Raw genomic sequence first — 16,819 nt, 5'->3', positions numbered from 1 at the left:
AACCCAAAGGTGAGAGAAGAGAAAGGACCCATCCAATCTTTTCTTGTGTCTCTGTCCCCAAAGCTACACTCCTCTCACTTCTTCCAAACAGCCTTGCTTCCTCTGTTCCAGGCCCAAAATTTAGCCTGTCCTTCTTTGTGTCTGGCCAATCCTACCCTCGGTGTCAAGAAGCCCTCTGGGATTCCCTCGGTGGCTGCACCCACCCCCAACTTCTTTCTTGTCACTTAGCAAAGTGCAATGACTTGTTCAATGGACCAGGAACCCTGGAGCCTCACTCACCGCTTGCTCCACACCCACTGTCCACCCACCACAGGAACTTGAAGGATGCTCAGTAAATGTCTTCATGTCTGCCAAATTGTGAATGACTGCAGACCTTACAACACTGAGATATTCTCTCCCTTTCTGAAGTGGCCTGGATAATTTTCTGAGTCAGTGCCATCTCGGTTGGTTATTCCAAATTGCCCAAAGGCACAGGTTCTCCCTCCAGCTCCATCTGGCTCCTTGCTATTAATAGTTCTCTAGTCTTTCTCACTGTTATTTTCCTCCTCCAGTTCCCCCAAGACCGCAGAGGCTTGACAGTTTCACACTACAGATGAGAACCTTTCCCAAGATTCTTCCTTGCTTATTTCCTGGAATCTGCTTTCCATCGCTCTTGGCTTATAAAGCCAGTGACTCATTTACTGAAGCCGGAGTCTCTTTTCCGCAGTGATTGCTTGGAGGAAATGTGAGAGGATCAGGTGACATCATCTTTCACCCCCACCCCTCTCTTATCTAAAACCCTGGGTTTGTTGTATCTTGAGAGGCTGTGAAATTGCTGGTTTTCCCTGTAACATAGACAGTCCTCATTAAGCCAGGGCCCTTGTACCCCCAGGGGCTCACCCCAGGGCACTTGTAGAGTTTCCAAGATCCCCAGACTGCACAAGGACACAAAATCACCTTTGTTTCCTTGCTAAGCTTCCACATAATGACAGCCTCAGGCTCTCCGTGGAAATCTAGAAAACTATAGGAATATATCCAATGCATTTTAAAGGTGCCAAGACTTCTCATCCTCCCTGGTCACCAGAGATCACACATGCACATTCTTTCTGTTTGTAATAATTTCTTAAAAAAAAGATTTTATTTATTTATTTTTAGAGAGAGGGTAAGAGAGGGATAAAGAGAGGGCAAGAAACTTCTGTGTGAAAGAGAAACATTGGCTGGTCACCTCTCATACCTGCCTTGACCTATGTGCCTCACCTGGGGACCGAACCCACAGCCCAGGCATGTGCCCTGACTGGGAATCGAACTAGCGACCCTTTGGTTCACAGGCCGGCGCTCAATCGACTGAGCCACACCAGCCAGGGTGCAGGCTTTTAAATAAAGTTTGAAAAACAATGCTGGAGGAGTCTAATAACATCATCATCATCATCAACAACATAGAGTGACAATAGCCATCATTTCTGAGGACTTAATATGTGCCAGATACAGCCTCTCTCTCCCTCTCTCTCTCTCTCTCTCCCTCTGACGCGGATCCCGGCCTGCAGGATCCAGTGTTGTGGCTGCAATATACAAATACACATGGGCGGCATGGCCACTCTCTAAGTGAGAGAGGGCGAGAGGGCTAGAGAGAGCCCAAGAGAGAGAGCCAACCCCCTCCTGGACAGGCTTTTATTGTTTTTCTGCGCACATTACATGGAGGATGGTCCTCATTTACTATGCACAGGTTCACCACAGGTGATTACCTTTTAAGGACAACAAAGGACAGAATACTGCTAATTACTTAAAAGAGAAGGATGTTACAGCTCGAGGGGGAACTGCTCACACTCCATACTTGGGTGGTTTAGCACAGATTTTAGGAAGATGAAGATACTCAGTAAACACTTGCTTCCTCAATTCAGGGTGAGGGAGTTTTTTAGCAAGAGCAAGTCTCATAGCAGTCAAGGTACAATGCCGGCCTGATTTCCCACTGGAGAACCTATCCATGGGCGTGGGTCCTGCCCGCCAACCTCGCTCCCCACTGGCTTTTCCGAGTGGGGGCTGAGCCACATTTCCCACGTGTGGAACAGTTCCCCATATCCCTCCCTCTCTCTCTCTCTACCTCTCTCTATTGGCATCATGGCAAAAGCAAATCAAGACAGTCTTATGTCCTGTAAGTTCTCTACTCTGCCCTGGTCTTGGAACCTTTGATCCAGGGCATAATTTGTGGGGTTCAGTGCAAAATAAAAATGCAGAGCTCCCTGTTCAGAATTATCATGAATTTCCAGATGGCTGCGGCAGAGCATTAAACAACCTCGGGACACTTTTGAACAGGGAGCCCCGTGTAACTACACAGCTCTCAGGCCCTGCTTTCACCTCTGAATAACGAGGTTCACTACTCAAACTTTTGTCCATTGGGAAGATTCCCCGCACTGCTGGGGGTATAGCAAAGAGCAGTTCGTGTTGTCTCCTTCGTACCAAGACAAAGCCTCCTTAAACTGAGCTTGGGCTTTCTCCCCTTCCATTAGCTTGCTGGACACCCACCGCAAGGCAGAGATGTGAGCTGAGTGACAGGCATCAGGGCAACAGTGGCAGGTGACGCTGGTGTTTGAGCCACCTGGTCATACCCATCACTTGTACTACTTGTTCCTGCCTGAGCTTGAGCTGGGCTACACGTCTAAGTAACGATGGATATGCTGTTTGGCCCGCCGAGCTAACGATGTTGCGGCTCTGCCTATATTCAGTCCCTGACGGTCCGTTCTAGCCGCGTGGTCACATGATAACCCATGATTATGAACTCAGTCAATGCCAAGGTCAGGAATTACTCTTCTAATGCTGTAGAGTTCTTTAATCCAGAGGGCCTGGTCTTCACCAGACCGAGAGGTCTTCCCTGTGACTCTCTTTCTGGGCCTTGGCCAAGGCTCCCTGCGGCACCTTCCTCCATGACAGCAGGACCTGCCGGGTCATTTGTTTGAAGTGGCGAGAATGTTCACACTGTAGCCGGGACCTGCAGCGGAGTCTGTACTTCTTCTAGAAATCACTCAGAATCAGCAACCTTCCACACACCTGAAAAATGGATCAGAACAGTAGGCCAAAATGTTATATTTTCCCCTCTAAAACCCAAATAAGAACAGAGGTCAAAGAAAACACAGGGGACAAAATAGCAAGCAAACAGTAACATCATAGAACTAAACCAACCATGAATAACGTGTAAAGATTAGATCTCAATGTACTAAAATGCCAGGTAAAGGGCAGAGATTCTCAAATGAATAAAAAAGCAAGACCCACCTGCGTGCTGTCTGTGACTGCACCCACTTTAAACGTAGAGACACAGAGGAGATGAAAGTAAACGGATGGGTAAAGACACCTCGAGCTAACAGAGGGCCCAGGAAAGCTGCAGTGGTTTTATCAACAGCAGAGAAGGCAGACGTTAAGAGAATGGGCGACACACGAGCTAAAGGAGGACATCCGTATGGATAAAGGATCGCTTCACCAGGAAGTCATAATAATCATACACATGTACATATTTAGTATAACGGAACTTCAAAGCAGCGGAAGAAAAGAACTGACTGAGAAAAGGGAGGAGCTAGACTCATCTCTAACAATCACTGAGGACTGTTGCACCCCACCCCCACCCCCACCCGTGGATAGGACAGTGAGACTGAAAAATGAGGAAATACGCAGAGAAGAACATTGTCAAGTACGCTGAGGTCACTGGCATTTACAGAGCAGTGAACTCAGCAGCTGTAGCAGACCGTTCTCTCCCAGCAACCGTGGTGGTACCTGCACCGTGATGGACCGACTGTAGGTTTACTCATCGCATGATTTTAATAAAATTTAAAGAACCTACAGAGGAGGTTCTCTGACCACAATGGAAGGAAATTAAACTAAATAACAATGAGATCTTAAATATTTGGAAATGATAAAACACACATCTAAAGAATCCACAGGTCAAAGGAGACAAATGAGGACATATTCTAAAGGGAATGATAATAAAAACAAAACGTGAAAGTTGTGGGATGTGCTGGAACAGTAGTTAGAGGAAAATGTATAGCTTAAAATACGTTGTAGAAAAAAGAGCAAAGTGGGGACGAGTCTCCCAACATTCTCACACCTTTGCGGTTACAGTGCAGAGTACGAGCAATGCAGGGCAAGGGACTCCTTCCCCTGGCCCCCTGCCTGCAGGCTCTCCACTCCCCTCTATGTGGTTGCCCAGAATATCACTTTAAAACACAGGCCTGCTTGTATCAATCCCCCGCCCTAAACCTTTCCATGGCTCCCCATTGCTTCAAGGTGAAGTTCAAACTGCACCTTGCAAGGCTGGCCTTTTACGTTCTCGCTCCTGTCCGCCTTTCCCTGCTTGCCACTGTGCTACATCCTGCTTCCTGAATTCTCCCTTGAAACCATAAAATTTCTCTCCCTTTTTTTTTTTTTTTTTTGCCCTAGCACTTGGGTTGCAAGATAGAATGCAGGGCTCCCGTTAAACTTTAATTTCAGAGAAATAATGAATAACTTTTTAGCCTGTCTCCAATGTTGCACGGGACAGATATACATATATTTGACAAGTATTCATTGTTTATCTGAAGTTCAAATTTAACTGGGTGTTAAATTTTTATTTTTTATTTGCCAAATCTGGCAACCTCACCCAGAACTAGCACATGGCGTTCCATCTGTCCACTCCCTGCTACTCTGCATGGCCAACTCCTTTTCCTGAGTCAGGTGTCAGCTTAGAAATAGCCTCCCCCAGGAACACAGTTCTCACTCCCCCTCCCTCAGGCTGAGGCTACAGTCCTCTCCTTACTGTGCCTGAGTTGTACCCACTAGGTAGGGTGGTCTACCTCCTTCACTGCTGACTCCTCAACCCCTGGTGTAGTGTCTAGCACTTGGTGGCCACTCAGTAAGGGCTGGTTAAAGGAATAAGCGCGGTCCTAGGTCCTAGCTTTAGGGATCAAGAGCTGGCTCACTTCCTACCTTCCAAGTCTGGGGCCCCCAGTTTGGGGGGTGCAGGGATGCATCAGTTACCAATCACTGCAAACAAACAACTCCAAAAGTTAGTGACTTAACAGCAATCAATCGTGCAGTTTGCCCACAAATCTGCAATTGGGCAGAGCTCAGCAGGGACAGCTTGTCTGTGCTCCATAGCACGTCAGCTGGGGCTGGAGGAGCCAATTCCAAGGTGACTCACTCAGGTGGCTTTCAAGTTGGGGCTGTGTGCCGCTACTCTCCACAGGGTGGCTTGTGCCTCCTCACCATATGGCGGCTGGGTCCCTAGAGCAAGTATTTTAAAAGAGATAGGAAATGGCAGATGTCAGGTTTTCACAGCCTGCATCTGAATACTGGTAACGGGTCACTCCTACCACGTTCTATTGGTTAAGCAGTTGCAGAGCCCGTATTCAAGAAGAGGGAATGCAGACCCCATCTCTTAATGGGACAAGTGCTAGAGAAGTTTGTGGCCATGTTTTAAAGCCACCACAGGAGACAATACAAAAAGAAATTGACACAGCTCATCATCTGTACCCAGTTTGGGTGAATGATGGTACAGACGATGCCCTTCTCTCCAAGGGTCAGTGAGTAGCGTGGACCAAAAAGTCCAGAGCAGTCTTGGAGTAAAATAGGGCAACAGGGAGGGAAGGAGAGAGAGAGAGAGAGAGAGAGAGAGAGAGAGAGAGGGGGCGCAAATGAGAGATAAGGAGTCTTCTCTGGAAGGCTGAAGGACTTGAGCAACTCGGCCAGTGCGCACACTTACAATAATTCCATCCGAAAGGAGGCTGCTCAGTTGGGTCCCTTGGGTTGTTGTAAACAGAAATTTTGAAACTGAATTCTTTTCATTTGGTTTTAAAAAAATTAAATCTATTGAAAGCTGACATAATAATAAAATAAACAACCCACACACCTGTCGCCTAGTTTCACTAATGGCTAATATTTTGCCACGTTGGCTCTTTGAAAGTAGGTTACAAACCAGATCATGGTCTCCCAGAGCCTCAGGCTGCCCCGCCCCCCGGCGGTGCACTCTCTGCACCAGTGGTTCTCCACTGGGGGTGGTGTTGTTCCCCAGGGGACATTTGAGAATGTCAAATGGAGACATTTTAAATTACATTTTTATTGAGAAAAATTCACATACTATATATAAAATCCACTGTGTTAACCATGGTAAAGTGCACAGTCCAGTGTTTTAGTGTATTCGTGACAGGATGCAAACATTGTTACTAAAACATTTTTGCTCCGTGCAGTCGGAGGGGCGGTGCTCCTGACATCTAGTGGGCAGAGGCCAGAAATGCTGCTAAAACCCCAGAACTGTTCGGTCCACGACGTGACATGTTGAGAGGTAGAGGAGCCCTGCTTTCCACAATGGCAGCACCATCATCACCTAAGGAAGTCAACAGTAACTCAGTGGTACCACTCCCACTTGTCTCAAGAATGTCTTTTAAAAGAGAGAGAGAAAATAACAATGTCTTTTGAGCATTTAAATTCTAGTTCAGGAAGTAAGGGTCACGTATTGCATTTGGTTATATCTCTTTAGTCTCTTTTGATGCAGAAGAGTGTTCTCTGCTCCCCACTCAGCCTTTTTGTTTGTCTGTGTCATTGTTTCCTTTTCTTTTTCTCTTTTTTTTAGTTCAGGCCTGTTTTATAGCATCATATTCTGGATTTATCTGTTTCTTCCTCAAGATTAGATTCGGGTTACACATTCTTGGCAAGAATACCCCACCGGTGATTATTGCATCAATCAGGAAGCCCATAATATGAGGTGGCTGTGTTATTTATGATGTTGGAATTGGATGATAATGTTGTACAGAAGACAGAGCAAGGTGCCGCCTCCCACACCCCACCCACCCAAGAGTGGCATGCAGGCGGCCACCCTGGTTGGCTTAGCCTTCCTGAAAAGTAGCGATAGCCTGGGAAGGATGACTCTCACTCGAGGGAACTCCTCAGGCCTTCTTCCGTCCTCTTTGCTGCCCCACCTTCAAGGGTCAAGGGGAAGGTCCCAAGAGTTGGGCTTCTTTGCTATTGCAGTTTGGCTGGGAGGACTGGGGAGGACTCCTGGGACTCCAGCTGTTCCTTGGTTCCCAAGAAGAAAATTAGAGGGCGGAAGTGGGCAGAGTCCCTAGAGCCTGGAACCTGGAAGCCAGGGGTTTGGGCCAATGCGGGTCAAAGGGTTGTGAGGTTGGACACTGCAGGGCCCATTAGCATTCCTGTGGTGAACAGCTGTGCAAAAGCTGTTTTGGAAGTCACTCCCTACCTTCCTCCTTTTGGGAAGCTCCCTCCACCTTTAGGCGTGCCCCTCTTAAATACCACCTCCTCCAAGAAATCTACCGGGACTGCAGGAAGAAAGAAATCGCTCCTGTTCTCCAAGCAGCACTTCAGGCCAGAACCATGTCCAGGATGGAGGTTCTGCACCATTGCACTGGCAGCGGGAACCTGACGCCGCTTTTTCTGAGCCAAAATGTGAAGCATGGAAAACTCATTTTTCTGGCTTTTCTGAGCCCGTATCTCTGCCTGTCATCAACGGCGTTCCCCTTCAGATGAAGCGTGCACTCTCACACCTTAACACCGAGTCCGAGTGTGGCTTCGAGTGTTTCTCCTGCACCACTGCCAATGCTGACGCAGAGAAGTAATTTTCTGGACCTGTGTCTCTGGAAAAAAGAAAAAACAACTGTGACTGTGAAAGAGAGGTCAAAGGGTCATGTGCTTCGGGGAAAAGAGGAGCAGGCATACTTCTCTGTGGAAGTGAAGAATATTCCTGCATACTTATAATACGATCAAAGTGGGTCTGTGTTAAAAAATATATTTGTGCAATGCCCGGCACCATTGTGTCTCAGCGTCACGGTGGCGGCTGGGGGGAAGTTTGCTGCAGAGTCAGACTCCTCAGTTTGACTCACTCGGCCCCGTGACTTACAAGCTATGTCGTGATCTCATACAAAACTGTGACAATACTCAAATGCCTCTGCCGTGTAACCCTTTCCTGATTGCTCAGAAATAGCCTGACTACTTATCCTTGTTTGAAAACACATGAGCACGTGACTTTCAAGGTTGTGCTGAGGGAGAATGAGATCCCACATCCAAAATCTTTCCTTTTTTCTGGGTTGGGAATTTTCCCAAAGTCAATACTTGCTCAGCCCAAAAGCTAAACCTGGCTCCCAAGGGCAGATTGCGGGCCCAGGGGACCCTGTCTACCCACCAGGCCACAGCAGGGGCAAGGCTATGGGAGGTCAGGCCTTTTGTGGAAAGTCACAGGTTAACCTTTGGGGATGCTCGGGGCCTGCAGGGCTCAGCTAAGGTCCAGGCAGTGCCACGAGGCCACACCCAGATCAGAGGAATTCACCATGCGTTGTCTAGAAAACCTAACAATGGCTTAAACAAATTTTTGTTTCATGTTTGTCTCATGAATGTAATATCAGGAGGTGGGCAAGCCAGGGCTGGTGCAACTGCTTTACAACACCACACAGGCAGAGTGCTTTTAAAACTTGTCCGCCATCCTGAGCAGGTTAGTCTGTCCCCGAGGCTGTTCCCTCATGGTTGGCTGCTGCAGCTCTGAGCATACATTCACGTTCTGGGCAGGAGCTCAAAGGGGAAAGAAGCAGAAGGGGGAGGCACCTCTGCCAGTGTCAACAAAAGGTTGCTGCCACCAATCTAATGCCAACAGGAGTCCCCAATCTGGGGTGTGGACAAAGGAGACTCTTTATTCAGTTTGTAAACTGAAGAGAGACACAGTCTCCCAGAGGAAACTGAAAACACTCTCCAGAGACAAAGGGAATGCCAACTTTTATAGAGAAGTTGCCACCCTGGTCCCTGACTGATCCATTTCTATGCAAATGAGGAATCCAAATCTGCACAGTCTGATTGGCCCAAACAGCATTGGCCTGATTGGTTGGAATCATGCATCCAGATTGGTCATGATGGAGCTGTTCTGATTGGTCAGTAAGATGCAAATGAGGCAACCAGCTGCACCTGCCACACCAAATCAAGAGGCACTGAAACCAGCCCTAGAATTGTTCAATGATATGAACCAATAAATTATTTTTCTAATTTAAGATAGGTTTTTTAAAAGATTTTATTTATTTTTAGAGAGAGGAAGGGAAGGAGAAAGAGAGAGAGAGAGAGAGAGAGAGAGAGAGACATCAGTGTGTGGTTGCCTCTTGTGAACCCCTTACTGGGGACTTGGCCCCCAACCCAGGCATGTGCCCTGACTGGGAATCAAACCTGTGACCTTTTAGTTCTCAGGCCAGTGCTCAATCCACTGAGCCGCACCAGCCAGGGCTAATTTAAGATAGTTTGAATCAAGATTTCTTTTCATTACAACTGACATCATTTCCCTGGTCCCGTTTGTTTTTCCTTTTACTACTTTTATTGTGCATAATAAAAAACAACAACCACTAGCATACTGCTTTCCTTCACATTTGTATGGCTTTTAGGAAAGTATTGCCTTGTCCCCTCTAGCAATAACCCAGAGACAAAAAAAGTAGTACCACATTGTGAAATCTGCAAATCCCAGAAGTCCACAGCTTGAAGACAACCTCCAGGGACAGGGAAGAAAAACAAGTGTCACAAGAGACAGACAAACGCAAGTAAGAACAGAAAGCTGGGGAGAAGACCATTTTCTGTGCCACCGACCCAGAGAGTAGGTGCCCTTTTTTTCCTGGCACCCACCCACTGCCACCCCCTCCGAGGGGTGATTTTTTGGTCTGTGGTCTGAAGAACTCTTTTCAAATGACACAAGGGTTATTTTGAGGAGAGGCGCAATGAGAAAGGTTCAAGTATGAATAAGAGTCACGCCAAAGTCCAAAGCCAGGAAAGAACCCACAATGAAAAGGAAACCTGCGTAACCACCACCCAGATCAAAAGATAGTAGTTCCCTCTTATCCCCGGGGGATACGTTCTAAGACCCCCAGTGATGCTTGAAACCACGGACAGTGCTGGGTTTTTCCTATACATACATATCTATGGTAAAGCTTAATTTATAAATTAGGCACAGGAAGAGATTAACAACAAAGACTAGTAATAAAATAGAACAACTATAACGGTATTGTAATAAAAGTTATGTGAGCGTGGTCTCTCCCTGTCAAAACACCTTATTATACTGAACTCACTTTCGCTTATAGGAAGCACTTGGTGGCTTCTCTTTGACATGCTGACCTGTCAGCATCACTACGGCTGCACTTCGGGGCCACTATTAAATAAAATAAGTGTTACTCGAACACAAGCGCTGCCCTACCAAGCTGGCTACTGATGGGCGGGCAGCTGTACCGCGTGGCTCCCCTGGACAAAGGGGTGATTCACGTCCTGGGCAGGACGAAGTGGGGTGGCATGAGATTTCATCATGCTGCTCAGAACAGCATGAAACTTGAAACTGAGGAATTGTTTATTTCTGGAATTTTCCGTTTAATGTTTTTGGACCTCAGTTGACAGCAGGTAACTGAACTCTTGGAAACTGAAGCCTCAAACAAGGGGCAACTGGTATAGAAAATATTTCCAGCACCACAGAAGTCTTCCTCATGCCCCTCCCTCAGTCACTATTCAGTCACCATGACCACTTACTGTAGTTTTGCCTGGTTCGGAACATCATGTAAATAGAATCGTACCATATCATACCATGTTTACTATTCTGTGGCTAGCATCTTCCATTCCGTATTATGTCTGTGAGATTCATCCGTGTTGTGTATACCATTTCATTCATGTTTTAAATTGTTTTTGTTTCCAGTTGTGTATATATACATTGGTCCATTTGATGGGTATTTGAATTGTTTCTAGCTTTTAGCTGTTATGAGTAAAGTTGCTGAAAATATTCTGTACATGCCTTTTACTAGACGCTGCACTAATTTTTCTTGGGTTTGTACCAAAGAGTAAACCTGCGGGGCAGAAGGTCAGGTGTAGTAGTTACAGTAAACACTGCAGTTTTTCTACTTACCTCTTACCGGTTCTAGTTGCTTCGTATCCTTGACCACACTTAGTATTTTGTCAATCTTTTTCATTTTAGCCAATCAGTTTATAGTGGTATCTCATTGTGGGTTTAATTCGCATTTCTCTACGGGTTAAATTTCTCCCATGATACTGAACACCTTTCCACATGCTTAGTGGCCATTTGGAAACCCTCTTTTGTGAAGGACCCGTTCAAGTCCCTTTCCTTGATGATGATGGAATTCCTTACATATTTTGCATGAGTATGTTTTTTGAGTATATATATTGCAGTGTTCTTTTCTTTTGACTTTCTTAATTATCTTTAATTAATGACCAGAAGGTCTTAATTTAAATGATCTAATTTATCAAACTTTGATGGTTAGTACTTTCTGTCTTGTTTAAGAAATCTTGGCTTATTTCAAGGTTAGGAAAATATTTTTTCTAGAAGCTTTATTGTTTTACCTTCACAATTATGTTTATGATCCATCTTAATTTTTGTGAAGGCTGCAAGGTACAGGTAAAACAGTCACTCACTCCGACACCATTCCTTGAAAATATCTTTCCCTCACTTAAAGAAGATTGCATAATTTATTTTCAACCTTTCTTTTGTAACATGCACACTTAAATATTTGCATTGATTTAGCTGTATCCCATAAGTTTTGATATATTTGTATTTCATTTTCATTCAGTTTGAAACTTTCCATTTTCCTTGTTATTTCTTCTCTGATTAATGGATTATTTAGAAATGTCTCTAACAGTATAAGGACACTTAGCACAGCTCTGGCAGCCAACTCAGCCCACGGCCTCCTGGGGGATGAGCTAAGGGTGGGTGGAGCGGCTGCTTGCTTTTGTCTACGCATCACTCCCCGCCGGAGCTCTGTGGGTGGGTGAACTGTTTCCACAATCAAGAGGTGTGGCGGGAGACACCTCAGAGCAGCAGCATGCCTGATGTACCCTCCTCACACACACACACACACACACACACACACACACACACACACACACACACACCATCCTTCTCTAGCTCTAAAACATTCCCTGGGCTATATGAGAAAGAAAGGAAAGCAAACGAGCCCCTTCCTAGCGGAGTGATCGCAGACACTTACCCTTTAAGCCCCAATTTCCTGATCTTTAAAATGGGGATGATAATGTTTAGTTCAACGTTCTGCTGAGAGTCAAATGTATGAGATGGGGATCTTGCTGTGGAGCATGGGATAAACGTGTAGCAAGTAAAGGAATGAGGCAGGGAGGAAAACTTGCCTCTACGCCAGATCCTGATACAAAGTCTGGCTTTGGGCAGAGTTGGGAGGAGGACCCTTACCAGGGCTTGGTAAACAGTTTATGCAGGGCCTGCTGCTGGCAGGGGAGGGGGCACCCTGTGAGTTCAGCTCCTTCTCCCATACTGGGCTTGGGCTTTGGTGCCGAGGACATAGCTGTGCCCCGGGGGGCCGGTTTAAGCTGGAAGGTTATCCTTTCCATCTAATGCCCCAGGTTGACTGCTCCCCCATGTGACGCAACACCCTCCTGGCTCCCATAGGTCCCCCTCCCAGGCCTGCTTGCAGCCAGAGGCACAGAGGATGGGATGGGCTAAAAGCAGAAAAGAGAAGGTCCAGAGAACTCTGGGAACCACGACAGGTCTCTCTGCTCTCTCCAGCTGATTCTGAGCTCACTTTGAACCTGTTGAAAGCCAGACACTGACTCATCTCTGTGCCCAGCATCCTAGGCAGCATCTCCTAGCCTATGTCCAGAGTTCCTGCAGCCTCTGTTCTTGCCTTCACAGACCCTGAGTGAACAGGGTGGAGAGCTCCTGGAGAGCTTTCCTAGCAGAAAGAACGGCTTCCAGGTTGAGAATGATTTCCAGGTAATTCAATAATTCCTGCTGTGCAAATGACCTTTGTTCCTGGGACTTTAGTTGAGCCACTGAACATTCTCAGGGAGTGGGGCTGCTCCCTTCTATATGGATGGATTAGGAACAATGCAGGGGGGAGGGGGCATCCTGAGTGCTCCCTCCCCAGCCCAACAGTGCCATGCCTCTGTAGAGGGCTTCTGGGCACTCAAAAGGCACTTCCCCAGAAATCCTGTAACACTCAGGGGTCCTCTCACCGCCGGAATGGAACAAGACCCTCACCACCTTGTGTGGGGTTCCTGTGAGTGTGGGGGCCGATGTCCTGTTTCGGGCATGTTGAGGGTGAGGACTCACCCCGAGGCCGATGGTAGGGTGCTGCAACACCCCCCAGAAACGAGGTTTCACACAGAAAAGTGGGACCTGGCAGGCAGCAGGAAAGACTGGCTACCTGCTGAGGATTTGGACACTGTGGGCTGCAGATGTCTGCAGAAGGGGCCGGGACTGGAAGTTAGGATGGCCTTTGCCGCCTTAGCGGCGCCCATGATCCAGACTGCAAGTCATAGCTAAGGAGTCAGGTTGGCTGGGCTATATGTCTTCGTCATCCCGAGCCTTTTGTGAAGTTTCATCTGAGCACTCCAGCCACAGCTCAGCAGTTCTGGGGGCCCCCCAAAGGGCCCATTTCCAGCACTGAGCGGGGAGAGGGAGAGGGAGTCAGGCAAGGCTCAGAATCTCGGGGCCTCCTTACAGTCTGGGAAAGGGGTGTTCTGCCAGCAGCTGGTCCTGCACCTCGCCCCACTCCCCCTGGCTTGTCTGCAGCCTACACTTTCATTGGCAACAGGCAAGTCCAAGAGGCCTAGCTGACCCCAGAATCAAGAGCTTCGGGTCACTGTGGCCTCTAACCTAGTCTCAGTTTAGATGCTTTGGCAATGTGCTGGTCATGTAGCATGCCCTCAATAAATAAGTTGAATGAATGGGAGAATGGCGAGTGCTGGCATTTATGCAACAAACATGACTCTCCCCTCTTGGAGCTCCCGATCACAGTGGGATTCCCTCCAGCTGCGGGCTCAAGACACTAGCCTGAAATAACCCCTGTCCATCCTGCTCCCCTCCTCCGATGACTGAGGGGACCTTGTCTCTCCAGGCAATCTCTGCCGTTTGGAAGTCTTACAGATGAGCCACAGGGGCAGGGGCAGTGCCCTCTGGGTGGGGATTTGGGTTTCAGAAAGAAGCTGAATTGGGGAGAGCCACTGGGTGCTTATGGCTCTGCTGTCCCCTGCTGGACAAATCAGGAACAACACCCTACTTTGCAGGAGGAAAAAGAGGGGGTGCTTTCAAGCACCTCTCCTTGTCCTCTTACTTGGTCTTTGTCAGAGCATTCACACTCTCCCCTTTCTCCTCCCTGAAGACAGGGTCTTTATGTTTGGGGTTTCCAGCTTCATGAAATAGGATCTGCACCCCCCTCCCCCACCCTCCGCCCAGGTATCCCAAAGTGTCCACCCAGAGCATGCCACATGTTTCTGAAGGCCCTTTTGCCAACAAGCATTGTCCTGGTGAAAACGGAAAAGTTGGCATTCATGCTGCCTGTCACTACTGGAACCAATACATAGAGACAAGGATTGAATCTTTATAGGCACTTTATTGAGATGTTGGCAATCTGGGAAGACAGTGGGGTTATGTACCCTCAAAACCTCTGAACACCTTATCTTAACATCTCATTTCAAGCTCATTTCTCATTTTTATAGGGAGAAAAAAGTGCAGGTACAGGGGTTGAAAAAAGGTTAACTGGATAAGACGTGCAGTCTGGTGGCACTTTTCCTAGCGCTTCTTTATCTGTTGATCAGCAATCCTTTGTCTGCGTCACAGATGTTCCCTTCCTGGAACACAGCGGCTCAGACACCCTCTCCCTCACTTGCAGATCCCCTGGGGCACAAGGCTGAATTGTTCGTCAACCTCCTGGAGTCACCGGCTCATTTGTTCCAGTTTCTAGAGTAACAGCTTTCCACATGCATTAATCACTTAGGCATATCAACTATGACTGAAGCTCAGATTGTTAACTCTTGAGTCCTCCTATCACTAGGGACATCGGGTCAGTTCCTGACAGTAGAACCACCCATTCATTGTGTTAGGAAGGAAAGGGGCTCCTGAGGAGGGGCCTCTTACGGACTACGGCAGGTTAGGCAACTATGTTCTTCAACTGACAAACCCAAGGAAAATAGGAAATGATAAAAACTTCATTGTAACAAAATTGGATAATCAAGCCAAAGATGGGTTATTTGCAAAAACTAACAACATTTGAAAAGTTCACTTACATACATAGGTATAGATAGATGTATCTAGAGAGTTATAACAGGAAACCTGAAGGCCATTTTTGGGCCAATTCAGTGGTGCCCAGAGTGGGGTGACACCTGCTGGAGGACAGAAGGAGGGTGGGGTGGGAAAGGGCATGAACAAATGTGATTTCCGCCTCTGGGCTCCACGTGAGGTTGTGAGTGGCATGGGAGCTGCCGTGGTCCGAGCCTGTGCACGCTCACGGTAGCCGGACACCGTGAAGGTGGCTATGGATGTTTGCTGACCGACTCAGGGACCGAATCAGCTCTGGGGGTAGCTGACTCCCCGACTGCAGAAGAGAGAAAACTAACTGATTGTTTACTAGCCCGGGGCCCTTCAGGCAGGAGACAGGATTGGGGCAGAGCCTGTGCCAGTGTTAAGCTGTAGAATTAGGCAGCTCCATCAACCATGTGTCAGTTATAGATCCAGGAAACTTACAATGTCCCTTGTCTGGAATCTCCCCGACTCCTACTCAAGCATCGTGACTGAGTAAAGCTCTCTTGCCCTGAGAAGCCTTCCCTAGTCCACTTCCTCCCCCCTCCCTCCATAGGGTAGGTGCCCATGACGCCACATACTCCTGGGACATTCTTTTATCAAAGCACTTACCCTGCTGCATTTTTTAAATTTTATTTTGTTCTTAATTTTCATCCTGGAAAACTTCTAACATAAACAAAAGTAGCAGTAATGGGATAATGAAGCCCATCGGGCCATCACCCAGTTTCAACGATTACCAACTCACAAATGGTCCTGTTTCATCTCCATCACCTCCCACCGCCCCCCCCCCCGGGTTATTTGGAAGCAAATCCCAGACTTCCTATCGTTTTATCAGTAAATATGTCATGACCTTTCTCTAAAAGATGAGTCCCTGGAAGATTTTTAGAAGTGAGTGCCTCAGCTCTGGTCCATCATGTTCGTGGGGCTGACACGCCTGTACGCACTCGCCCAGGTGAAGACAGTCACTGTAGTTGGTAAAGACACAGAGTGCCTGAGTGGGACGGGGCCCCACCCTAGAATATGAAGAGCTGTCCTTAGCATGGGTGCTGACCAGGCCCACTGCAACTCACCCAGGGCACAACAGTCCCTGCTCCCTCCCCACCGCTACTTCTTTAGCCAGAACCTCCAAGGATGGGGCCAGGGCACAAGGATTTGGGGAACGTGCCTCAGGTGTATTTGATGTATTGTTCTCCCTACCCCCAAGGGGCCTTACCAGGAGGGGGTCAGACGTGGGTGCCAGACACCTTTGCCTCGCATCACTCTGAGAACAGGAAGCCCTGGGGTGGGGCACCAGGGGGCACCAGGCCTCATCACAGCCTACAAGAGAGAAAGCTCAACGTCCAGGGAGGCCTTGACACCAGGGTGGCTTTGTGACAGAGTCACCAAAACAGCCAGTACCTTTCTCAGGGGAGAAATGGGACCAGTCCCCTGTCCCCCCTGCCAGCAGTAGTATAACCCTCTGAGCTCCTACGACCGTTACCCTGAGCCAAGCATAGGTGAGCCCAATGCAGCCTGATCCTAGAATCGGACATCAGTGCCCATTTGTGGAAGAAGCTGCCACGGGGCCACCCTCTGGGGAGGGTCTCTTCCCTCCCCAGGCAACCCGCACCCCAACACCAATTGTTGACATTGACGCCAGGCCAAAGGCTGCCCGACGACAACCTATGACATCCACCTGCTGCTGAGAGAACTTCCTCAGGACTTTGCCTGGTCAGAATACCCTGTGTGAACCTGGGCCGGCCCACTTTGTACACTGGGGCCCTGCAGCTGATTCACACTGTGTCCCTTTCTCTGCTGGGCAAG

The sequence above is a fragment of the Desmodus rotundus genome, chromosome 12, assembly GCF_022682495.2.
Source record: "Desmodus rotundus isolate HL8 chromosome 12, HLdesRot8A.1, whole genome shotgun sequence".
Taxonomy (NCBI): domain Eukaryota; kingdom Metazoa; phylum Chordata; class Mammalia; order Chiroptera; family Phyllostomidae; genus Desmodus; species Desmodus rotundus.
Note: the sequence above shows the minus strand (reverse complement) of the source record.